Source organism: Stegostoma tigrinum, chromosome 31 (genome assembly GCF_030684315.1).
Source record: "Stegostoma tigrinum isolate sSteTig4 chromosome 31, sSteTig4.hap1, whole genome shotgun sequence".
NCBI lineage: Eukaryota > Metazoa > Chordata > Chondrichthyes > Orectolobiformes > Stegostomatidae > Stegostoma > Stegostoma tigrinum.
In genome coordinates this window covers 29,996,479-30,023,331 of record NC_081384.1, presented here as the reverse complement: position 1 = coordinate 30,023,331, position 26,853 = coordinate 29,996,479, and the positions used below count along the sequence as shown (strand labels likewise).

Below are 26,853 nucleotides of genomic sequence, written 5' to 3'. Positions count from 1 at the left end.
AAAGGTAAATCAATATAATGTTCTGATAAAGTACTTCTCCAGTCATTTTATTTTAACCAACAGATTTAGAGGTTAGATCTCGTTCATTGGAGACCATAACATAACTATATAGAGGATGACAGTGGCTGCAAGGCCCATTTCAAATAAATAGCAGTACCTCAAAAAATTGTTTCAATAAGGCAAGCTTCTTTACTGCCTGCAAAACTAGTTTTATTCAAAGTGTTATAAAATTAAAAATTTTGATCTGGAGAAATGGAAGGCCATAATCCTGATTTGGATTGCACCTGACATGTCTCACAGAGAACTCAGCCATCATAAACACAACAAATTCAATCACAGAAGCACTCAAGTAGAATTACAGAGAATACTTAACACTCCCCAGATGCTAGGAATGCAAGAACATAGAATCTCAAAATTCAATGTGTGATTACACATAAATCTGTTGAAAATTAAGTACGGGCAAAAAAACTCTGTTGACTGCCATTACCAGTGATTTTAAACAAAATACAAATTTATTGTATTTATAAACAAATATTTCAAACACATAATTCATGATTTCTTGTACAAGCATAATGCACCACTGCAGGTTAGCATTTTCCTTTGGGTGGTGAGCTGTCGGATATGAAAAATGATACCGTATTTAAGACATGACACCAAGTTACCAAGTTTGTTTTCACAAAACAATGCAAGTATTCTCTCAATATTAGAAGCTGTTCCGCTTACTTAGGACTGGAGTGCTCAGGTGCACATTGGCAGAACGAAATCTTAGACATCAGATATATGGCAGAAGTAATTTAACAACAAAGCCAAAATTAAAAATTACATTCACTGCATTTTCTTATTTACAGTAATATTTAAGAAAACATTCTCTCAAGATTGGGAGGAATAAAACGCTATAGAAAAAATATGGCAATGAAGTATTCTATTTTATGTTCAACAACTACCAATTCCTGAGAACTGTATCATTGACCAACTTTTTTTGTATGTTCCTTCAGGTTGTTTGATTACCAAAAGGCAATTACATTACTTTGACTAGCAGTCTGCTCCTGGCAGCATCACAAAATTATAAGAATTGTTACGAAAGGATAACAGTTATGTAGTTTAATGCAGTTCCCTTTTAAAATTGAGAACTTTAGTTGAAGGGCCAAGGCCCATTGTGTGGGATTGAAAGTTTCTTTATCAGGAATTTAAGTTCATCTATTATGCTTTAACCGATGGTCATTTCTGTGATTGCACCTATTTTCTGAATGAGACAGTACATAACAGAGAAATAACTCAAGTTTGTAGCCCTCAGTAAAAAGATTTTATTTGCAAATTTTAAAGGATGTAGGCTCTCCTTGCTTGAGTAACAACAAAGCCAACGTAGCAAATAGTGGAGAATTGTAGCTAACTCATAAGACAGCATCAAAGCTAAGTTTAGAAGTCGTCCATTGTGAAGGGGAAGGACAAACTAAGGAAAGGATTCCAAAGTTTTGAGTTCCTGAGCAAGAAAAAATATATGCTAATTGTAAGGAGTTAGTGTATGCTGACTGATGTGTGTAGTGTTTAGAATATACAGAAGGCAAGTTATGCAGAAATCCAGTAAAACAAACTGCCACTTTTACCAGATTTAAATTTTACCTTATTAACCCAGATTATGTCCTGAAGTTTCTAGAATAAGCCTTGAGCACACATAGCTCTGACTTAGTGGTGTGATTGTAATCACTGAATCAAGACGAACATGTAACACGTTTAATACAGTTTGATTCTTTAGGTTTTAATAGTAGGGTCCTTGGTTTTGCAGTGGCCAATCTACATTCAAAATGTTAGTTTATTTAATATTTAGCTTTAAAATACAGCTACAAGAGGTTTGCATTCCTATGACATGCTGTATTTGAAAGTGGCAGTTGAACCTTCTAAACATTTGGACACTTGGCAAGCTGTTGTGTAGTAATGACCCTACGGAAAACATGCTGTTTTTCTGTTGCTAGTCAGTTCTGATCTCTTCAAAACATATTTTTAGTCAAATGAACTAGGAATAGAAATAATAAAAACCAGAGATACATTGACTCATGGTAAGGATAGACATGAAAATTGGGAGCAATAATAGAAAAATATACAACAATCCCATGTAAAAGTATAAAATATTGATTATTTAGTGAGTAAATTAGTAACTCAGTTAAACAAGTAGAAAAGAAGAAAGACTTTGTCTTTCACAGCATCCCAAAGCATTTTACAAAGTATTTTTGACTCTGTCTGATACCACAACTCCAGGCAGTGAACTGCATTCACACTTTAGAAAGTTGCTAGCATTATAGATAGATACACTAGAGACAGATAAAAACTACATTGTTCACACTCCTTCCAGCCCTCCCCCTACTGTCTTGGCACTCTTGCCTGCTCTTTTCACTAACTACTCTCAATAGCCATGCTTCCCGGACTCCTTCCTCCCTCAACACCCCCAACCATGGTTTACTGCTCCCTTCCAGTTTCCTTTACCAAAGATGCCAAATGTGATTTTATAAATAATAATAATCTAATTTAGTGATATTGGTTGAGGAATAAATACTGGCCTGGATACCAAGGACAATTTGTCTGTTGCCCTTGGAAATAGTGACCTAAGAATTTTTATGCCCATATAAGGCAAATGCAGGGTCTTGGTTTAATCTCTAAAAACATGACAGCACTTCTTCGCCAGCTCATTGAACTATCAGTCCAGATTTTACATGCAAGTCCCCAGGTTCAGATTAAACACTCAATTTTTCAGAGATAAGAATACCATTAGCTGAGCTACGGCTGACATCTAGACTACTCAATTATATTTTACACAGTCCTCTACAGCTCAGGAAAGATTAAATGAGAAAAACCCACTGCTCTATGCCTAGATTCAACTTCAATCTAGACTAATGGTGGATGTTCAGATATTTTAAACCCGACCATCTGGAATCATGTACAACTGAACAAAACAGCATCTGAACTGATAAGAGATGTCAATTTCACTGCAGGAAATTAAGTGTATTACCACACTAGTGCATCAGCTGTAGCCCTTCTGAGGTTGATTCACACTAAGGGAATGTGAGAAGCTAAATTGCAAGTAACTGCATTGTATCTCAACCAGGAACACCATCTATTTTGTTTGCCATGCACAAACATTCATCACTTTGGGTTACACAGAAATTCACTAAAGACAAACAGAATCTAAAAATTCCAGTCCAAGATTTGGACTTCAATTCACTCACTCACTTAATTTGAGAGGTGTAATTGGTCCCAGGCTCTTTCAGAAGGAAAGCTAAACCAAGAAACATTGTCAAAGATTGCTACTTGAAGAATGGTACTTTGAATACAGCATTCATGTTTGGTTATGGAGTCCTTTGTGATTGTACAGGACATTAGCAACTCAGTGGCTACCACAAAGCATGAAACAGGCCATCAGTTACCAATTTTCAGAACAGGAAGACAGAAAATAAAACAATTATTCTCTCTTGTACTTTAATTACAGCCGAATGGAAAACCTCAAAAATACAAATTTTGTTTCTGAGCTAATATTCAGCATAGCCTCTGAAAATTCAAAGGGCATTTTTAGGGATAGGTAGAAACATTCAGAGCAGATTGCAGCATATGGAGGAGCCTAATGTTGTACAAAAGGATAAACCACATTCTATCAAAAAAGAAAATCCAAATTTCAGAAAACTGCGATCTGCCATCAACTGGGCTGACTTAGCAAAGCTGGGCTGCTAATGGCCTAAGTAAGTAGAGTGGGATGGAACACAGAAACATATGTAGGCTATTCATCTCTTCAAGCTTATTCCATCACTCAAGCAAATTTGAGTTAATCTTCAACTTACCTTAATATACTTCCCTTGTTTTATAGGCTCTGAGCTGAAGGTTGGATCAACTGTTTCTGGGGAAATTTACAGGTTTCTTTTACCCTTTGTGTGAAGAAGTTCTTCCTGACATCACCCCTGAAACTCCTAGCCTCAAATTTTATTCTAATTTCTACCCCTTTGTTCAAAACTCCACCAAAAAAGGGAACAGTTTTTCTCAACTACCCTATTTAAATCCTTAAATCACTTTCAACACTTTGATCACTTCATGTTCTATATTCAAGGGGAAACAAACTATTCTATACAAAAAAACCTTCATAATTTAACTTTTAGTTTTGCACACATTTAAATTCTCTTACAGATACATCTCTGATAGTATCAGCAACACTTGAAATTCTCACGCTCTTACTGCAATGCCAGGTTACTGCGAATGTAACTGCTTAGTACAGTAGGGTTTTGTTGACTTGAGAAGGTTTTCATCACTATCCTAGTTTGTAGCAGGCTGAACCTGGTTCAGTTGATCCATGGTTGACGGGAATATGTGGTGATGCTTTGAGGTAGATGGGCTCCCAAGGTACAGGAAGTGTTCAACATATTCCACAATCTCACTGCAAAATACAAGGGAGGTGGAATATTTGATGCACCAGGTCTGAATTGACGCAAGAGTAGCGCTTTGGCAATATTCAAGGACAAGCATAGTTTCTTATATCCAGAATTGAAGTTATCGAATGAGTGGCATGAAAATCTAATGCAGAGTGGGCAACAACACTGCAGTCATCTACAGACGGTAGATCATGTACATCTATGCTGCTCAAGCTAGTTTTGGCATGGAGCTGACTGAGGTTAAAAGTTTTTCCATTGAGCTGGTATTTAATACTGCTGTGCAAATGTAGCTGAATTTGAAGTGACTAGCCACTGCCAAGCAGATTGTAAATATTACAGGGATCATTGCACGGAAGGCATCGATTCATATTTTTCACTTAGCGGCTGCAAACGTTACGATGAAACAAGTGTAGGAGTATGAAGTAGTTTCCTGGAAATCTAAACCTTTGGAACACAATCCAGGCAGTATGCAATTTCCTGATTCAAATGCTTTGGTCAGGTCAATGAATGCAATGAAGTGTTCTCCTGGTAGGTTTCTTGACATTTTTCATGGACACTGGGCAATAACGATCATTTGGGAGGGTCTACTGGAATGTGTAAGAAAGACTGAGACTGAGAGGGGATTTCGTGGGTTTCTTAGAGAATAAGGCTGGGGATATTATAATGCAGAAACACTAGATGACAGAGGAGTTGAATAAATACTTGGCATTAGTCTTCACACTAGAAGACACTAATAGCACTCCAAAATTACCAATTAGTCACTGGACAAAAGCAGAAGAGGAAACAAGTACTAACTATCAATACAAAAAGAGTAGTAGGGAGTTAGAGGGGCTAAATAGGATGTATCCTAGGTTAATAATCTTCCAAGAATCCTCAGATTCTGAAAACTTCCCAGAAGACTGGAAAACTCACTACACTATATTGCACTTTAGATAAGACTGCAGATAACACTGAGTCTAATTAGGGATGTAGACATGTTAAGCAAGAGGACAAAAATTTGATGGATAGAATTAAATGTCAGTCAATTTGAAGTTTTGTACATTGACAGGAAGAAGTGGAGCTGAATATTAGCTAAATGGAGAAAGCTGCAAAACAAAAGGATTTAAAATCATCATGCACAAATTACAAGAAGCTAGCGTACAAGTTCAGTGGGCAATAGAAAAGACAAGTAGAATGCTGGTCTTAATTTTAATACTGAAGTTTCCAAGGTTTGCTAAATCAATGCAAGGCATAGTCAGACCACAGACGGAAGACAGTGAACAGTTTTCAGGCCCTTATCTAAGGAAGGATATAGTCGCACTGGGTGCAGTCCAGAGTTGGCTCACTTGGCTGATACCAGATATGGAGGGACTGTCTTATGAGAAGATGTTGGTTATGTAGAGCCTGCACTCATTGGAATTTAAAGGTTGAGAGGTGATCTTATTGGAACATACAAGATTATCATGGAACTTGACAAGGTAGATGTTATTTCCTCTTGTGGGAGAATTTACAACCAGAGGGCATATTATCAGGATAAGGGGTCACACACTTAAGTGAGAGGGTAGTGAATCTGTGGAATTTGTTACCACAGAGAGATATTGAGTCTTGGTCTTTAAGTATATTCGAGGTTGAGACAGATTTTTAAACTGTAAAAGGGAATCAAGAATGATGGAGAAAAGGCAGGAAAGTGAAGTGGAGGCTTATCAGATCAGCCATGTCTGGATTGCTCGTTACAGCTCTCCCATCCATACAGTCTGCCACAGGTTTCCAAGTTAGTATACACATGATGTGTACTATTCATAAGAAAACCAGACTAGCTTGAGGGAAATAAACGTACAGTACTACAGTGGTAGAGTGAGGGAATAGGATTGAATGAATCCTATTGAGTGGCTGATGGATCAAATAGCCTCTTTCTGTGTCATCATAGCTATTTGCATGAAAGCACAAAACTGCAAATCCGCACAAAAATGCAATTGAAAACTGGAATAAAAGCTATCATCTGTCAAAAGCTTTCATCTGAATTTTAACAGGAGACAATGACTTGACAAAAATAGGTTCCTATATCCTACGGTGAGATATAGCGAGCATACTAATGGGAGATCAGGAAAATATTTTATGGTCAAAACCAGCAAAATCCATGTTGATTAACAGTAGATTGGATTCAGAACTTGTTATAATACAAATATAATTTTATATCCTGTATTTTTGATGCAGCCTGAAATAGAAAAGCTTCCAGGATTGTGCAAAGAATTGCTGCATCAAATAAACAAGTTACTAAATCACACTATGATGGTTACACTACTGCTTTGTCAGGCAGTGGCTGGGGCATGTGGAGGCTGCTTGCAGACAGCCCAACACCAGGGGCACTCGCAGAGTGACCTTTAGCCTCGAACAAATACTGAATTGATTTGTGCAATTGTGACCAGTTCTAAATGACAAACATCATCAGCCTGGCAACAACTGATTCCCAGTAGTTGAGCAACTAGTGGGCATGAGTGATACAGTGAGAAGCCTTCCAACCTCTGGAAGGGCAGATTGCAAGTCTTCCTCTGCAGTAGAAATATCTGAAAAAAGTCTTCTTCCTCTCGCCAGCTGCTGTATCCGCTTGCCTTAACAGAAACGAAGACACGTGCAGTTTACGTACCAATCACCCTGTGCATCCTGTGAAGAAGTGAAGGAATGTGGAGAAGAGAGTGGGAACAGAGAGTCCTGTCAAGGCAAAACAATCATTCCAGGGTCCGTGTGTGTTTTCTCGCCCGTGGGGTGCTGAAAGAGTTTACAGTTTTGACTTATACAGCCATGCTCCTAGCTCATGAGATAGTGGGAACTGCAGATGGAGAATCTGAAATATCAAGGTGTAGAGCTGGATGAACACAGCAGGCCAAGCAGCAGCGGAGGAGTAGGAAGGCTGATGTTTCGGGCCTGATCCAAACGTCAGCCTTCCTGCTCTGTTCATCCAGCTCTACACCTTGTTATCTCTGCTCCTAACTCATCGTTGTTTTCTTCAGATTGGAATTTACTCATTTGTAATAGAAGTTCCAGTTAAGTACAGTAACCTGGTCTGTGCTTTCTGTTCATTTGATTCTATGTGACATATAAATCAGGGATTTTGTGAATTTTGGTTAAAATGTCACTTTTGTGGTGACCCTGGGAGTAATGGAGATTGAGAATCAGTGCACTTCCTGAAATGGATTGTAACAATATCAGAGGGGGACGGTCTGACTTGTAAAACAAATTAATAAAAATATAGGAGATGATGACTGTTTCAAAACAGAAGGACCTATCACACTACTTTTCAAAGAATGCACTTGTTTGTAGAATTGCATAAAGGTTGATCTGCATGAAAGTATTGCTAACGTCCAACTCTAAATGGTAAAAATAGAAACCAAAGTGAAGATGTTTGCTTTGAGCACGAACGTTAAAAAATAGGAAGCAATGCAATAACACTCTAGTATTTTAAATGAAAATTAACGCAAGAAATAATCTTATCTGCACTGGGCACTGTACAATATGAGAGAGTAAACGTGGTGTCCAAGGTGCACTTGTGTGCCCCTGAATTACAAAAACATTTACCTATTTCCAAATGCATATCCCAGGTAAATGCAAGGTCTTGCATGAACAATGCAATCAGGCTGTTTGATGCAGTCATGATTTATGATAATTGCTCCAAAACAAGCTGTATATGTTTTGTTTAGCTGAATTAACCAACCCAGTGCTGTACAATTCAGTAATTCTTTTTTCTCCCCCCACACTGTTGTTATTCTTACACAGACAGGGACTGATTGAAGAGGATTGCAACAATTTCACTACCGAAAGACAGAGCAGTGACCAGTGCATCCACTTTGCTCTCAATTGATTCAGAGTATTACCACATTTGCTTTGAATCTTGTCTAATCAATCTTTCACTTATATGCAGAACTTTCAAATAAGGAATGGCAGGTATAAAAGCGGTCATTTTCCATACAAAATTTAGCCGAACTATCAGCCTTCACAGTTCACCAGTAACCATTGTCATAATTGTTCATTATCCCCTTCCCTACACAGAAGTGACAGAACAAAATAGCAAGACTCTTTTCCACATCCAATGTGATTCAAACTATAGTACTTTACAGCATATTATTTGCACCAATGTGCGCTGACTCATACTGCAGCGGTATCAAATTCTTCTTTCACTGATTATTACAGGGTAATAAACTTCATTTACATCACAGATGAACTTTGTGATGGAACTAAGGGACAAACTACAAAGGATCAGATTACGTCAGAAAAAATTGGATTTTAGCTTTAGTAAGCTGAAAAACAAAGCAATGCATGCATTTGCAAATAATATTTCTAGTATCTTTTTATTCATTTTATTGCAATGTTTCACCAATGCCTTGTTCCACTGAGTTAAAGTGAATAAAAACAAATGAAATAATGTATTAACCTGGAACATTCAGAAAAGTATAAGGCATCCTTGAGTAATGTTTATGATTAATGACTGCATTATTAGTGCAGTTTGAATCCCAATGTTTGCTAGAAAGGTTTCTCAACCCAAATTATACACTAATAATTCACCTCATTATCTGATCTTAGTCACAATGTTCAGCCATATTTCTTGCTGAGATAATGGGAACTGCAGACGCTGGAGAATACAAGATAACAAAGTGTGCAGCTGGATGAACACAGCAGGCAATTGCTTGGCCTGCTGTGCTCATCCAGCTCCACACTTTCTTATCCTATATTTCTAACAGACACCACTTTCCAAAGTTAACTCTGATCTGGAGCAAAACATCACAATTCATTGATTTTGATGTGTAACAAAATGCACCAATGCTACAGTTGCAATATAAATACAGCCAAATAAAACTATCTTTCACATTGTAATATATCTCATACTTAATGCAAGGTTGAGATTTAGATCTGAACAAATAGGGCTTATTCATTAGTTGAAGGTACCAAGATAACAATGTCATACTGTAATTTGGATATTTCCCTCCATAAGCTTTCTGTATCCTTAATCAATCTCCACTAAACAAAGTGAGATTAAGAGGGATTTAAAATATTCACAAATTCATGTCAGATGGTATTCTGAACAATGGTGTTGTACAAAAATTTTAAACTGAATGGAGTTCTGAAGAAGGGTCACTGAACCTGAAATATTTACTCTGATTTCTCTCCATAGATGCTGCCAGACCTGTTGAGATTTTCCGGCATTTTCAGTTTTTGCTTCTGATTTCCAGCATCTGCAATCCTTCCAGATTTGTATTTAAACTGAAAGGACATTACTTCATGTATGTAAATGAATTTTCAGTTAAAGATAGCAAATGAGTTATAGATCACAGAGGCTATGGAATTATTGACTGCTCCAACAGTGATGGTAAAAATTTAAAAAACGCAATAAAACTTCAAAAGTTAAAAGTAAACCCATTCAATCTCCCCTTCAGCATTTCTTTACCTGGAGTTGCTTACAATTTGCATTAAGTTTTCTGTGAGAAAAGTAGGTGACTTGTGTTATTGATTTGACCGAGTTAAGATGATACCATAATGCACATATCCACAATGCACTATACCAGCCTTAAGTGGATGCACTCATAGATATTTACAATTTTTGCTGTTCGAATAAAAACAACTTCTCTGCCCAACATAAACTTGACCTAACCCAAAATTTGGTTGTGTGAATGCCAACTTGTGCCCAATCCCTTTCAGTCACCACCTTACATTTACTGGCCACATGTTGGCTCCAAGTCTAATAAATCTTCATGCTTAGAATGTTCACACTTGCTTTCAAGTCATTCCCTGGCTTTGTCCCCATCTCTCTAACTTGCATTAGAACATGGGAAAAGCTGGAGTAGACTGTTCAACCCCCTAAAGTCTATTCCACCATTTAATAAGTCTTGGATGCTCTAATTTGTGGCCTCAACTCCTTTTCTGCTTGCTCCTACAAACTCTGATTTACTTGCAGTTCAAGAATCTGTCCAGCTCAGCCTTCAATGTATTCAATGACTCTTTGCAGTAGAGATATACAAAGATGGACATCACAGAGAAGCAATTCCACCTGATTTCCAACTTGAACAACAGACCCCTAGTTTTGGGACTCCATCTGCTTGTTCTCTACTCCCTCCAGAACAGGAACATCTTACCTGTGCTTCAATGCTTCGATATGATCATGTCTCATTTTTTAATCAGCTTCAGCTGTAGGCTCAAAATTACTCAATCCTTCCTCATAAATTAGCCATTTAATTCCATGAATCAACCTACTAAACCTTCTCTGAACTGTCTCCACTAGAAATATATTCTTCCTTAAGTGCATAGTATTTACACGTATGGTCTTATTGAGGTCTGTACAATTGTCGTCATATTTCCCTATTTTTCTATTGCAAATCTCTTTGCAATAAAGGCCAAAATTCTATATGCCTTCCTAATTAGTGCTCCTGTAAGAGCATGATAACTTTGTAATAATTTACATATGAGGATACCCAGATCCCTTTGTACCACAATATTCTGTCATTATTCTCCATGTAAATTATATTCCACTTTTCCATTCTTCTCAACGTGGGCAACCTTGCATGTTCCCACAAAATCTTGCATCCGTCAAATTTTGCCCACTCACTTAACTTAGCAAAATGCTTTAGCAGACTCTCATCCTTCTGACAGTCTGATTTTTATTTTTGTATTATTAATACGTCTAGCTAAAATAAATGCAGTACCTTCATTCATGGAACTAATATAGATCATAATTGTGGAAGACCTAAGCACTGATCCGTGGGTAACCCAAACGGTTACAGTTCACTAATCAAAAATGATCCATTTGTCCCAATTCTGTTTAGTGTACCTAACCAATCCTTTATGCTAATTTATTACACTCAGTGCCAAATGTCCCTAGCTTCTGCAGTCTGAGACCCCTATTAAGTGCCTTTTGGAAATTTAAATACACTATGTTTATTGTTTCTCTTTATCCATCCTTCACACTACATACTCAAGGAACTGTAATATTTTTTAAACGCAATTTTCCTTTCATTAAACCATACAGATTTTACTTAACCACATTATAACTTTCTAAGTGCCATAATAATTCCAGCATTTTATCCAACAAAAGATTTTCTGTCACCTCCCCCACAGTTTCCAGCTTGAAGTTTCCTTCCTTTCTTGAAAAGGGATTTTGGAAATTTCCAACTGAAACTGGAGAGCTCAGGAGAGGTTAGTAACATTTTCAGAACAAGTAATGGGACTGAGAATGGGTCAGCATCCTATCTTCGGACACAGCAGATAAGGAGACAATTAAGGTGAGGGTGTCAACATAGGATTGAGGATGGTGTACTTGAATGAATGCAGCATATGAAACAAAGTAAATAGGTTAGAGGCACAGATTAAAATTGTTGGGTGCAATGTTGTAGATATCACAGTTGTGACTGCAAGGCGATCAGCACTGGGAATTAAACATCCATGGATGCGCTTCTTATCGAAAGGACAGGCAAATGGCCGGGCGGGGGGGGCACTAAAGCCTTGTTAGCAAGAAGCAATATAGGATCAAAAAGGTGTAGAATCAGTGTGGGTAGAGTTGATTAACCATAAAGGAAAATTCCCCAATAGAAGTCATGTACAAGACCCAGGAAGCAGTAAGAATATGGGGCAGAAAATAAATTACGAGATAGAAAGACATGCAAGAATAGCACAATTGCAATAATCACGGGGTACTTCAATATGCAGGCGGACTGGGAGAATCAGATTGGCAAGGACAGGAAAGGAAAGGAATGAAATGAAATTTGTGGAATCTCTATGAGGCAAGTGCTGGCCAGAGTTGATTGGAAGGGGAGCCTAGTAGAGAGGATGATGGAGCTGCAATTGGTGGTGGTTCTGTGGGTGATTCATGAAACAACCAAAAAATTAACCTGAAGACAAAACAAATACACTGAGGGAAAAATGAGGCAAACAAAGAGCTGAGTATCACAGCTTTGTCAAGGGCAGATCACACATAACAGATCTGTTAGAATTCTTTGAGGATGTAATGATCAAGTTAGACAAAGGAAAGCCAGCTGATGTGAGTTTTAATAAGGTGCTGCACACGAGGTTGCTAAATAAGATAAGATCTCATCGTGTAAGGGGCAAGGTACTGGTGTAGGTAAACAATTGGCTAACTGGAAGAAGGTAGAATGTGGGGACAAAGGGGCCTTTTACACTGATGATTGGGTCAGTGTTATTCACAATGTATATTAATGATCTGAATGAACAAAATGAAAAAGTATTATTGCTGGGTTTGAAGATGACAAAATAGTTGGAGGGATAGGCAGTGTTGAGGAAGCAGGGAGGCTGCAGATGGATTTGGACAGGCTAGGAGAGAGGCAAAGAATTGGCAGACTGAATATAATGTGGGAAAGTGATAGGTTATGCAGTTTGATGGGTAGAATAGAGACAAGGACTATTTTCTAGATGGGGAAAAGCTTGGAAAGATGAAATCTTAGTTCAGGATTCTTTTAAGGTTAACATACATGTTCAGTTGACAGTTAGGAAAACAAATGCAATGCTAGCATTCATTTTGAGAAGGCTGGAATATAAGAGCAGGGATGTACTGCAGAGGCTGTTATCAAATTGTATTTGGAATACTGCAAGCAGTTTTAGGTCGTGTACCTAAAGAAGGATGCACTGCCTTTGAGGGGGTCCAGACAGGGTTCCTGAGAATAATCATAAAAATGAAAGCTTGTCATACGATAAGTGGTTGAGGACTATGTGTTTGTACTCAATGGGAGTTTTGAAGGACAAGGGGTGTCTCACTAATTCTTACAGAATACAAAGAGGCTTGGATAGAGTGGACATGGAGATGATGTTTACACTGGTAGGAGAGACTAGGACCCAAGGGCAGAACCTAGTAGTGACGGGATGATCCTATAGAAGTGAGTTAAGGAGGAATTTCTTCAACCAGAGGGTGGTGAATCTATAGAATTCTTTGCCGCAGAAGACTGTGGGGACCAATCATTGTGTCTTCAAGACAGTGATGGATTCTTGATCAGTAAGGTATGAAAGGTTATGGGAGAATGAGATTGAGAAACGTATCAGCTATGATAAAATAGTGGACCAGAGTCGATAGTCTGGATTACCTAACTTCACTCTTGTATTTTATGGGCTTTTCGTTTACAGCACTATCAAAAACCTACATCATCCTACATCTATGATGTAGCTTCTGATCATCTAACCTAACAGCTATGTAGCTTACTGTTAAATTTTGAAGCATCTTAGGCTATTTCAGCAAACTGAAGTCATCATATAAAGTCAGAATCCTTGAATCATTTATGGCATAGGAAGCAGCCAGTTGTCTACTCAATTCTATGCTGGTTGTCCACAGGACATTCTAGTCAATCTCATTCCCCACTTTGTTCCTACAGCCCTGCAAGTTCAGTTCCTTGAAGTGTTCATCCAATTTATTTATTTGATCAAAATCCATGGCGTTTTGAATACCTCCAGTAAACTTCTGCTTTATGTGATCCAATAAGGAAAATAATCACAGCTTCTCCAATCTACACGTGTGCATGAAGACCATCATTGCCGTCATCATTTCGATAAACCTCCTAACCTTCTAAGGCTCAACATCCTCTTAACTCATGGTAATAGATAAAATACTTCAGCTGAAGCCTCACTAGTGTTAAAGTGTTAGGATGTCTTCCTTGCTTTTGCACTGTATTGTTGGTCTTGATAAACAAACACCTCTTTCTTTCAAAACAAAATTCTTAAGTTTACTTCTGCCACCTTGGAAGCGTTGCCTATGTACATACTCTCTGAACCATTTTTAATATTGCCCCCATTGATTTCTTCACATTTCTTTATGTAAAGTTTAATCTATTGCGTCTGTGCTCAGGTCATTAATCTGCATCTTCCACAAGTTTGCTGCTCTCCTCTACCTTGTTTCATACATTTGAGAATCATGTTATTTGCAGCTATTGACCTCTTAAATACAAGCCTAAACAGCAATAGTTCTAGTACAGATGCTGGAAAACATCACTGCATATACTCCCCTCCAACCCGATCAACAGTTCATCACTTCTCTCTGCTTTGTCATGTGCACGGTTACTGCTTTTCACAAATGCTTCTCTTCCTCTAATTTTCCATGAGAAGTATAGTTTAATGATACACTTATAGCCTATGCCTTATAAAATTTGTACTTCATTCTCACTTGGATTATCTAAACTGAACAAAGTTTCCACACAAACTAGAGCAAGCCCAGATTTGATATGCTTACTGAGCAGCAATAAAGTAACAGTCTACCGCATTCAGGAATTTAGTTTCAATCCAAGCTCAGCAGTTGCACTGAATTTTGAGCTACTCTAAAGGAATGCAGTAGAACAGCCACTCACCAGATGCAGTAATGTGATCAACTCACACTTGATCACAGAGTAAAGTAACAAGTTTGCAATAAAGTATTGTTACTCAGTAACAATTTGTGATTTTTATTTGGAATCGTGTTGCACAATTCATGGTGCTTCAGCATAAATAATTTTATTGCAAGAAGATTGTTTTTTTTTAAAAATATGAGCATCTGTCAGCAACCAAAAAATCTGAGCTGTGAAACAGATTACTGATCTGTCAACCAGTATGAAAACATGTAATTTATGAAAACCAATGCAGGTTTCACAAGTATACAGTACACACTCAGATCACCGCTCAAACGCTCATGCTAAACCACTGTATACTCCTGTAGGACATAGAGGATGAAGTTTCACCTTCTCAAAAATGTTTCCATTGAAAAATAAAGAATAGGTATAACTTAACATCAATGTGACTCTAAGTGCATTACATTGTTAAATTAAATTGCATTCATGTCTTTGATGCTAAATAATGGGTAATAAAACCTCACAGTCCATCAAAATGCATTTAAATTTGGTTCCATAATGCAGGCTTACAAAAGCAAATGGCTGCACTTTTGGGCATCTCAAACAGCCACATACACTGAATGTGACAAAAATCAACTAAGCATCACTTTGATACAGACTGGATGATGCCTTCTGAAGTCAGTTAGATTACTTCCTCGTCTTCTAATCATAATATGGCAGGTTCCTCATTACTAACAAAAGGGGCAGATATTGAATAACACTATCTGAACTGCATTATTACTACAGTTACTAATCAATCTTCTGTGATGAAAAAGCAAAAACTGAAATACACTCTCTTTCTTTGCACAGATGTTACGTGGAAACAGAATATGGGAGCAAGAGTAGGCAATTTTGCCATTCGAGACTGCTCCACCATTCAAATATGACCATGGCTGACCATCAAACTCATTGGTCTGTCCCTGCTTTATCCCCTTATCCTTTGATTCCCTTAGTCCTACGAATTGCATCTATATCTTCCTTGAAAGTCTTCAATGCTTGTTGGCCCTCAACAGTTTGTGTCAGAGAATTCCAAAGACTCACCACTCTCTAGCTGAAGAACTTTCTCCTCACGCCAGTACTAAAAGGTTACCCCTTATCCTTAGACTATTACTCTGGTTCTGTACATAGCCATAGACAGCATCGTTCCTGCATCTACCCTGTCTAATCCTGTTAGAATTTTATCTGTTTCTATGACATATATCCCCCATCATTCTTTTAACTTGCATGAATGCAGTTCCAACTGATCCAGTCTCTTTCCAGATATAGGTCCTGCCATCCCATGGATCAATCTGGTAAACCTTCATGTCTCTCCCTCAATAGCCAGAATAACCTTCCTCAGATAACAGCCTATCCCAGGATCTTGAAAGAGGCAAGGCAAGAGTTTGCTGGGGCCTTTGACAAAGACTTTTATATCCTTGTTAGCCACAGGTAAGGTCCAATAAAACTAGAGAATAACTAATGTCATTCATTTGTTCAAGAAGGGTAACAGGGATAATCCAGGAAATTATGGGCCAGTGAGCTTTTTATCAGTAGTAGGGAAATTACTGGAGAAGAAACTGAGGAACAGGAATGCATCCATTTGGAGAAGAATGGACCTATTAGGGAGTGTCAGCATGTATTTTTTTTTGATGGGGAGATCTTGTCTCGCAAACTTGATTTGAGTTTTTTTGAAGAAATGACAAATATGGTTGACAAGGGTCAAGCAGTGGATATTGTCTATATGGACTCTACTAAAGCATTTGCATAGGTCCCTCACTGTGGGCTGGTCCAGAAGATCAAATCACATGGAATCCATGGTGAGTTGGCTAGCTGTACACAAGAGATAACAAGGTGTAAAGCTGAATGAACACAGCAGGCCAAGCCGCATCAAAGGAGCAGGAAAGCTGACTTTTTGGGCCTGGCCCCTTCTTCAGAAAAGTATACAAACTGACTTCTCCCTGGGACACAGAAGGTTGTTGTGGAGGACTGTTTATCTGACTGGAGATCTGTGACCTATGATGTTCTGCAAGTATCAACGTTGGGACCTCCGTTGCTTGTAATACTGCAAACTTTCCCTTTAACCGGCACCTTCTGAGCCAATGTTCTTGTTAAACTGATAAGAATTATATGCCTCAAATACTGAGAAGTTTACTGTATTATTCTGCCTAATTATTGCTTTTTAAATTTAATATACTTGCCAATTGAATAGCCACAAGGAATAACAACAGTTTGCTCCATTACCTCCCCCGATGTCAGAGTAGTTAGTTCAGGGTGCGAATGAGAAGTCTCTCTATCCACAAGTTTCATTTAAGGCAAAGCGGTATTAGTTAAGTGGTTTATGTTATAAATAAAGTGTAACAACCAACACACACACAGCATTAATGATTCTATTCCTCAGTGTGAGTTTTTATCTGCACCTCTTGATTATCTAGAATATCTGATTAACCGGTATACTCCTGCTCCCACAGGTGCCGTTTATTAAAAAGTTTGCTGTATATATAAATTATTTGGATAAAAATGTCCATGGTCTGATTAGTACATTTACAGATGACAAGAAAATTGGTGTGGACTGGTGGATGGTGAACGATATCAAAGGGTGCAGCAGGATATAGTTCAGTTCCATGTTTGGGTGGAAAAATAGTAGATGGAGTTTAATCTGGACGATTGTGAAGTGGTGCATTTTGCAAGATCAAATGCAAGTACACTGTAAATAGGTGGAACCTGGTATATAGGTCTTTGGGTCCAAGTTCATAGCTCCCTGGAAGTGCTAACACAAGTAGATAAGGAGGTTTAAAAAAAAGTGTATGGTATGCTTGCCTTCAACAGTTGGAGCGCTGAGTTGAACAGTTGACTAGCCATGTTGCAACTGCATAAGTTATATTTGGAGAACTGCACAGTTCTGGTCGCTGCACTATTGAAAGGATGTGGAGGCTTTGGACAAGGTGCAGAAGAGGTTTATCTGCATGTTTTATGGATTGGAATGTATTAATTAGAAGCAGAGCTTGGACAATCTTGAATTGTTTTCACTTTCGTATCAGAGAACTATTATAAAAATTATGAAAGGCATGGAAAAGGTGGATAGTCGGGCGTTTCTTTTCCAGGACGGAAATGTCAGATACTGTGGGGCACAGGCTTAAGGTCAGAGAGAGAAAGTTTAAGGAGATGTGTGAGGCAAGTTCTTTTTTAAACACAGAGTGTAATAAGTGTCTGAAGTGTCGGGGAGGAGGTAGAAGCAGATGTGATGACACAGTTTGAGGCAGTTGGACAGATACAAGCAAGCAGAGAATTGAAGAATACGGACCATGTGCAGGCAGATGGGACTAGTTTAGAACAGCATCGTTGACAGCACAGATATGATGACCTCTGCTTGCGCTGTACTGTTCTATGTTCAACAGTGCGCTGAGTGGTGAAAGTTGTTTCTTAATATACAAAGTGCACTGACTTGAATTGTGTGAATGCAGAATTTTTTTCTTAAAAATATTAATCCATATGGCTAAAATGATGTCACCATAGCTACAATAATGACTAAGCAGCAATTTATTTTAAACAATGCTGAATTAGTATGTAACAGACCCAGCCATGAATTGAGAGAAATCCCTTGTGGTAGAAAGCTTTGCGGAATAGGTCCTGATCCACCTGCTCTTCCCAAGCTTTTGGAACTATTGGTTCAAAGTCAGCACTTCTTGTCAAGCATATCATAGTCACCATATGTCAGGGATTATATACTGAGAATTACCTTCATCCTGGGAATAATTATAGAGGTATACTATGTGATCATTAAGTAAAATTGTAGATGACGGCCAGTGCAAGCAAAGTAAATGGTGCTGAAACCACTGCAACTTTGAAAATTCATTTTCATCTGTCGATAAAGTGAGATTGCTCGAACGTGACAGATCTATTTGAATTAGCTGAAACATTCAACAAGATTACAGACAAAGAGCTGAAACCACTGCCTCAAGGATTCTGGCCAACATCCTGTTAATTTCAGTCGTACAGAACTGCAATACAATCACAGCTGTGGATATGATCTTCACCATGTAAATCTTTTTGCTAAAGCAATATTGGCATTTGTAGTCGTCCAGTAACAATTAACCTCTGACAAAAAGTCGGTTTACTGAAAAATAACTGATGTAATTACATATAAAAAAAACGGAGAATTTAACACAGCCGCAAGAATTAACGTGGAGCACAATACGTTAGAATGCAAATATTATTTTAGCACACAGTAAGCTGCAGTGGCAAAGATATTGTTGAAGTGGAAAAAAACTCAAATAAACCTTACAGAATTAGCAGCAAAAACTGTAATTGCGGACCCTCAGTTTCCAGGTTTTCACTGAGCATCTGTGAACGTGATATTCCAAACCTAATGTCACACATTGTTATTGCAATGCAGCATTGCGCATTAACACTGATCCATCCAAATCACAAAATTCCTTGAGTTTTCCAAACTACAGCTGCTTTCATTCTTCTCCTCCTATTTATACTACTTGTTAGGTTGTTACTTAGCCTGGGAAGAGGCTATCTGTACAGTTACTGAGCTTAGTTGCCAACTTTCTCCCAGATGCTTTAGCTTGAGTTTTACTATCCACAAGACAAATCTTCCTGGTCCTGCCGAGGCAGCCTGAACCGACAGGAAATTTTGACACAAGGAGTCAGCTCAATGAGCCAATGCATTCGTGCCTCAGGATGACTGCACTGGAGGGGGTCATCACAAACTAGGTGTCACCCAGCAGATGATATCAAATAGAAGTGTCCTTTTCGAGTTCATTAAAGGTGATACTAGGATCTCCTTGCAAGCAGATGGGTCCCCTTGGTGAGACTAACGGTCACAGATGTCCAAGGGCAGCTTGGGGCAGGAGAGACAGTCTATCCCAGGCTGACTCATTGAAGGGGCTTGGAGCAGCAGTTAAAACAACAGATGCTGGCCACCTACGGAAGCAATTCCCACAAAGGTAGCCTGCAAGTAGTAGCCAGAGTCTGCTTTCTACTGATTCAAAATTTTTCAGAAAATGGCTCAAGATGAGCAGCTCACCCTGCTGCATGTGGCCCACCTCCAGAAGTGGGGCTGCCATCTCTCCAACAGCCCTCGGTTCAGTTTTGTAGTTATCAGTACTTTATTTGGTCCCCAATAATCATCCTATAAACAGTCTTTTAATTGGCCATCAAGAGGAAGAACTCATAAGGTAGGCATTCAGAAATGATCCTGAGCTGTCAGACTTTTTGAAGTAATTTGTACACTGCCCCATCTCAAAAAAGTCATATCCCTTGAAATCAACACTTATATTACATTCTTTGGTCTGCATCTTTTATATAAGGCCCAGTACACTCATTCTGTTGCTGACCTTGAGCTGTCAGTTGTTTAAGCTTTGCAGTAAATAACAACTCTACTGGCCCTACTCAGCTCACTTTCCTTTGGTAGCCTGTCTGCCATGTTTTAAATTTACTCCTGGTGGAAGTCATCACACTCCCAGCTTTGGACTCGAACACATGCAAGGCCCAATTCCTTCCTCACCAACAAACCTTACTGTTACCCCTTACCACCCTAGCATTTAATCAAGAAAGCAGGTATTCTGTTGTAATGAAGACTTCTGCTTTTACAACACCAAATGTCCCAAAGTGTTTTATAGCCAATACTTAATATTAGAAATTAGAATTAGATTTTATTATCTCATGTATTTAAGTACAGGGATACAAGAGCACAGTGAAAAATGTAAAAACGTCAACATTCCCAGCAACATTTTACGTACAAAATCTTAGGCACAAAGTTTAAAAAAAAGTTAAAAGTTCAGTATTACAGTCCGTATAAAGTAGTCAAAGAAATAAAGTGACAAATTTTACATGAACTTGTGCAATATAAACATGCCAGCAACTTGAGTACAACAAACTTGCAAACATTAATTTGAAAATTGGTAAATAAGTCTATTTTTGTGATTTTGACCTAAGGATAAACATCAACCAGGGCACTGGGTAAATCTTCCTTGAAATTTTAAGGTAATATTCAAACAGAATACACTATGATCAGAGGAATCACTACTAGAAAAACAATGATTAAATGGGGAATGATTGGTAATGGAAGGAGACAAAATATTTAATATACAGCTTACCTCTCTTTTAACTGCTAAACTTCATTGTTTGTATAAATCTGACGATCATCGTATACACACTTTATAAGGAAAACGTGCCTACCAGGGATTAATTTCATCATCGGAGCTAATATACCTAACTTTATTGATTTATATAGCATTCATAGGTTTTGTGGCAGAGTAGCCTTGAAGTTTAATGAAAACCCTGTGGCCCCTCTGGATTTATACATTTCTCTTCAAATTAACATTTCAATGTTATAGTGGATTATTCTACATTATCATTTGATACACACAGAGGATTGCCTAAAATTGCAATTTATGTTAATGCAAATCATCAACCTGTTTTCTCCATCAGAAGATTTCACTTTTACTTCTGCCATAAATGAATTTCAAAAAAATATAAATTCTTCCCTACAATTTCTCAAATCTCGGTAATTTAATTTAGAACAAGCCTTTTCAAAGGTCAATAACCTTAACTCCACAATTTCATAATTTTGCACATAAATTTCACATTCAATCAAACTTCAGTGGAGAACGTAGGGCTTTAGATAGTCAGAATCTGCAGAAATAGGGTGAACTACACCACATAATGAAAATAAGAAATTTTCTACTCATCCCACATTAGTACAGTACATGGAGACTAAAGTTCATTGGGAAGTTTACAAACTCTATCAAGCCTTATATTTACTAAAAGGATAAAATTGTTAGCATTTTAAAAAATTAAAACCATCATTAATACTGTCATACCAGGGCAGTATGGTGACTCAAATGGTTAGCAGTGCTGCTTCACAGTACCAGGTACCCAGATCCAAATCCAGCCTTGGGCAACAGTTTGTGTGGAGTTTGCACGTTCCACCCTTATCTGTGTGGGTTTCCTCCCACAGTCCAAAGATGTGCAGGTTAGGTGGATTGACCATGTTAAATTGCCCAGTGTCCAGGGATGCGCAGGCTAGATGGATTAGACATGGGAAATGCAGCGTTACAGGGATAGGGTAAGCGGCCGCTCTTCAGTGGGGCAGTGTGAACTTGATGGGCCAAGTAGCTTGCTTCCGCATTGTAGGGATTCTGTGATTTTGTTGCATGAAGACACAGATCTCACTTCATAAGCTGACAATTGAGGTTTTTAACACATGGACACGATACATTAGTTTGATGAAAAGCTTGGATACGATGGATTAAATGGAGAATAAGTACTACATTACTAAACACGAAAATTATAAGCAATGACAAGAAACACAGATGATAAATAAAGTCTAAAAGAAATGCCCTTATAGCATTACACCACGATCTGTTGAGATCTGCAAGTTAATTTCACAAAGTTCTAACAAGATTTAAGTTGGATTTTAAATTTTAGAAATTGCTTCATTGCACCCTGCAGTGATGAAACAACTGCAAGTTTAGAGCTAATTTGACCACCACATAAAAATTTACCAATGTTCTATAGAAGGATTTGACCACTAATTACAACCAACAAGACTGCAAACAACTGTATTTATTTGAAGGTTAGTGAATTTCTAAAAACAACAGTGTGTGCATTATTTCAGGCTGAACACATCACCTACATTTTCAAACATTGTTGGAAAATGTAAAAGAAATTAAATACCAGTGATTTGCTTCCATTCTTGTGAATTGGTCCTCTGAAAACACCTTTGATACTCCTGAGATGTCCATTGATAAGATGTGTTGAACTGATGACTATATAACAGCATGCCATATGGTTACGAATCTATTGTGCACACAGCACACACAATGGTTTAAACAGCCAGAGATCAGCAGCAGTGCGATTGCACAGCAAACTGATAATGTACAGTAAATCCTTTCATATGACAGCACAGAAATTGCTCCCATCACTATACATACACTTCAGCAAAGGATATCCAACAGATAGCGCATACACAGAAATTCATCCGCTCTTTTCATAGAACTATAAGTAATATCTAACCACTTTCCTCCCAGCAGAGAGTGAAAAATGCTAATCTGCAGACCGAAGCACGTAAAATGCAACCCAGCGCAAGTAACAGATGAGGCATCTCACAAACACACCTCACTGGGGAATGAGCCAAAACCCTTGGACCAGAAATTGCTGGTAAAACTCTGATTTACTATGTGCTGCCTCTAGCAATCTACAGTCAGAGGAGCAATGACAGACCTGTATCCGAAAACATCCTAGAACTAAAGAGCAAAAAAGCCCTCCTCTTTTGTATAAATATACTGAATATTAAGAAATTTGCATTTACAATCTTTACCACAGACTTCAAAAAAATTCTTAAGACTAGTAAAAATTACAGTTTTAAAAATCTAGTTGGAAGAGGTTTTAATTTTGCATCCAATTGCTTCATTAAAAGGAATACAGAAGCATAAGTAAAATAATTGAGGCAAAAACTATGGTTAACTTTTGTTGGTGTTATTTGAACAGTTGTTTAGAAACTCAAACTGCCATTAACGTTACTGTTTGAAAAACAAAGGAATAAACTGGCTTCAATTTAAATGCTGGGAGGCAGTTAAAAAATCACACATTATAAGCAATATACACTATACTACATGCACCATATACAATATTCACTGGTATCGATGTGTTATCCATTAATTTTCCGAGCAAATGACAAAAGCCAACTCACCCCAATAAAATAACTCTCACTTCTCCGTTTTGTGTTATAAAATCCTACGTGAATGTGATGCTTGCAAATTGCAGAGGAGGTACATTGCTGTGAGGCAAAGCAATTAAATTCTATATAATGAAGGTCAAAAAATTATGGCCCAAAGATTTGTAGCGAAATAAGTGTGTAATAGCACTCACGGTTATGCAAGTGCAAGCACCGTAGCAACGTCAGGGCAGGGGAAACATGTTATTAAGTACAACAATTCAACAGCTGCTGGTGAAGATGCTCTGCCAACAGATTTGCAAAAACAAAACTGACAATACTGACTAAGCAAAATGATCCAGCTTTGTGCCTCACCGTTGAAACTATTCTATAGCATTAAGGCAGTGTTCAATTCTAAGCACACAGTAAGCACTGTTATGATCATATAAGGGTAAATTAGCACTACATTCCCCCACCCCCAAAAACCCCCCACACAGCAACCCTCAGTTTTAAGGTGTCATTGAAGTATATGGTTTCAATGTGAGACCACAGTTACACAATTGATGCCTTGTATCCTTGACAGTAGAGAATATTTCAGCTACCCGGAATTCTCGGTGTTCTGATGCTGTTGTTTAATCAGCTATGTCATTTGACGCTTTTCCTTCTTTGAGGAGCTCGAGAAAAAAAAACTTTCTGCACCAAGATCCATTCAAAAATTCATTTCCCCAGCCCTGGTGAAAACGACTCTCCAAAATCTGGCTGGTTTATGCCTTACAATGTCCAAGTTCATGATTTCCAAGTTTGATAATAGTAATCAATATCTTACATCTGCAATATGTAAAACATATCACATCAGCTTAAGTCAAATTGCCAATAAGGATTTCTTCATACCAATGTCAATGTCATTGGATTTAAAAAAGTTAATTTCAGTTCAGTCGATTTTGTTCAATCAACAATGGATTCATAAGACATGAACATGAGAGATCAGCTGAATGCTTTGGCCATTTTACATCAGTGCTTTTCTTTTTTAAAATGATTTCAATCAATAGAAAATCTGCATATTAAAATCCAATGAGGCAGTTTGAAAATCAAGAGTTCATTTTCATTACTATTTTGACAACTCCAATAGAATTAAGATTTATCCATTTCGGTTCCAAGCATACCTTTAACAGTTTGGCAGACAAATGTCAACTTCTGCTAAACTCCTTCTCTGGCACTGAAAATTATTTATTGTAAACCTGGAGTGTCATAGAATATAGAAGAATACAGCGCAGGGCATTCATCCCATTGGTATTTAGCAGTTTCCAGGAATTTTAAAAAAATTAAATTCATTTCATATTTCCTTTTTTTTTCTTTTCTCAATACAATCTTCCCTATCCTCTCTGCACCGGGCTTGACATAGAATTCTGAATTCTATATTACAATTTCTTATTCAGATACTGCACTAGTAATTTCAGAATCATTCAATCTGGTTACTTGCTTTCCCTGTACACTTAGATCCCAAGGTGTAACTGATCACATTGAGACGTTTCCGTCTTTCACTTTAAAGAATTTGCAGCATAAAATATTAACTGGTAAAGGCAAACATAACTAACATTGGGCACTCTATTGACTAACTGCAATATTTTTGAACATATATTTCAGTTTTATGCACGTCCAATCCCACAACTGACGTATTTAAATATGTCAAAAATATTTTCAGGTTGTTCAGGTATGTTATACCACTACTCGAGCTGGTGGGAGTTGAACCTGGATCATCTGGCTCAGAGGTAGGACATTATTACTGCGCTACACAGGCCCTATTTTTTAAAATCTGATCTTTCTGCAATAATCTTACGCATTGCATCGCAACTATGAACATTACACTTGCAAATGTCTGTTTATTACATAGATAATATAAAGCATGAATTGATGTCATTATTTGTTAGTTCTTCATCAGCAAATAAAGATATCTTTGTTTTATGCCTACAACTTCTGAAGCATAGCATTTTATAACTCATTCCAACTACTCAATTTCACCCAGTGGGAGGTCTTAAATTTGACAGAGCAATCAGTTTTCTAGTCCATTATACCATTAATACCTGTCTGAAAATATATTCATAAAGTGCAAGATCAATCTAAATAGAGGTACACACCAATTATAGTTTGAATAAAGAAACTTTTTGCTTGTCAACAAACTCCCCATGTTATACCAAAAATGCATAGAAGGCAGTTTCCCTAACAGTCATGAACAGATGGTCAACATTCTAACAACTTTGGATTTGCGACAGCCAAGCACTGAGAGAGTAATTGATGATATATATTCATCAGTGGCATTGTTGCACAGTCTACACTCAAAACATCACTACTGCTGCTAAAATAACTTGACATAATTTCAGCAAATGGTACAGATATCACGGGTGTGGCAAGCATTAAGAAAAATATTAAACCGCTTGAAGAGCAAGCCAGGGTGAAGGAACAAAAAAAATCAAAATCTGGTCAGAAAACAGCAAATGACAAATGGGAAACCGGTTTAGGTAGACAAGGCAAAATTGATGCTCCCATTGCCATTCTTTTCACATTTAATTATTTGCTACTATCAAACTTTATTCCATTACAGAATTCAGTATGGATTACAGAACTTACCAATATGTTCGTGCTGAACAGCTGGCAAAATTTGTTGGAACGTGGTTTCTGTCATAAAAGTGAACTATCATATATTGGCTATGTGAGCATTGACCCACGTAGCAAACATAACAAATTATGATAACTTATTTCACTGAAGTCTTTATGTTCAATTTACACTGCATCATAATTTGTAGAACTTTTTGATGACTTGCAGTTGAGGGAATTGGTTTCCTGAAACTTGAGATAAAGCCTTGATTATGAATCATCTGTGAACTGAATATAGCTGGATACTTAATGAACCAAGCCACTGTGGGAACTGTCATTTTAAAATTAATATATTTGTGTGCTAATGAACATCTCAGTGTGTACATATTCTTAGCACATCAGTTGCAAGCAGCTACAGCCACCTCAAGGTACTAAAATAGCCAAAAAGCAATAAAGTCTTAATAATTATTTCAGGAAACAACTAATTAATTCAATTGCGCCATGTATTGTAACAGATATCTACAGCAATCAGTACGTACTGATGAAAATTACTGGTAAGGTTCCTGAACTAACACTGTCAGTAGCTCCAAACTCTCAAAATGGTAGCGAGTACAACATCATATGAATTGTTATTTAAAAATTCATTGGCTGATTACAGTAGCCTCTTTGCATTAACAAGCCAGGAAAAAAACAATAGTGGATTCACATAAATCTTCAGCTTGTAACTGGGTCACGAGCCATGATATTTTTCTCAAGATTTACTTTTACTTTCATTTATAATTCATGAAGACCCTGTGCCTGACCCGAGTCAAGATTTCAAAAACACATTGATATTCAGAGCTATTCTCCTGATGTTACAACAAGCTCCAAATAAATAACTAACTGTCATATA

General features: G+C 37.6%; 1 protein-coding gene and 1 long non-coding RNA gene across 8 annotated transcripts in view; one reads left to right on the top strand and one right to left on the bottom strand.

Annotated features, from left to right (window-relative positions):
- Window positions 1-26,853, bottom strand: part of gpatch8 (G patch domain containing 8) — a 180,479-nt gene that overhangs the window by 45,897 nt on the left and 107,729 nt on the right. The window lies entirely within an intron of this gene.
- Window positions 17,535-26,853, top strand: part of LOC125466170 (uncharacterized) — a 44,564-nt gene continuing 35,245 nt past the window's right edge. The window contains exons 1-2 of the long non-coding RNA XR_007250391.2: window positions 17,535-17,646; window positions 25,072-25,138. This is a non-coding gene — a long non-coding RNA (uncharacterized LOC125466170). The remainder of the gene's footprint in view (window positions 17,647-25,071; window positions 25,139-26,853) is intronic.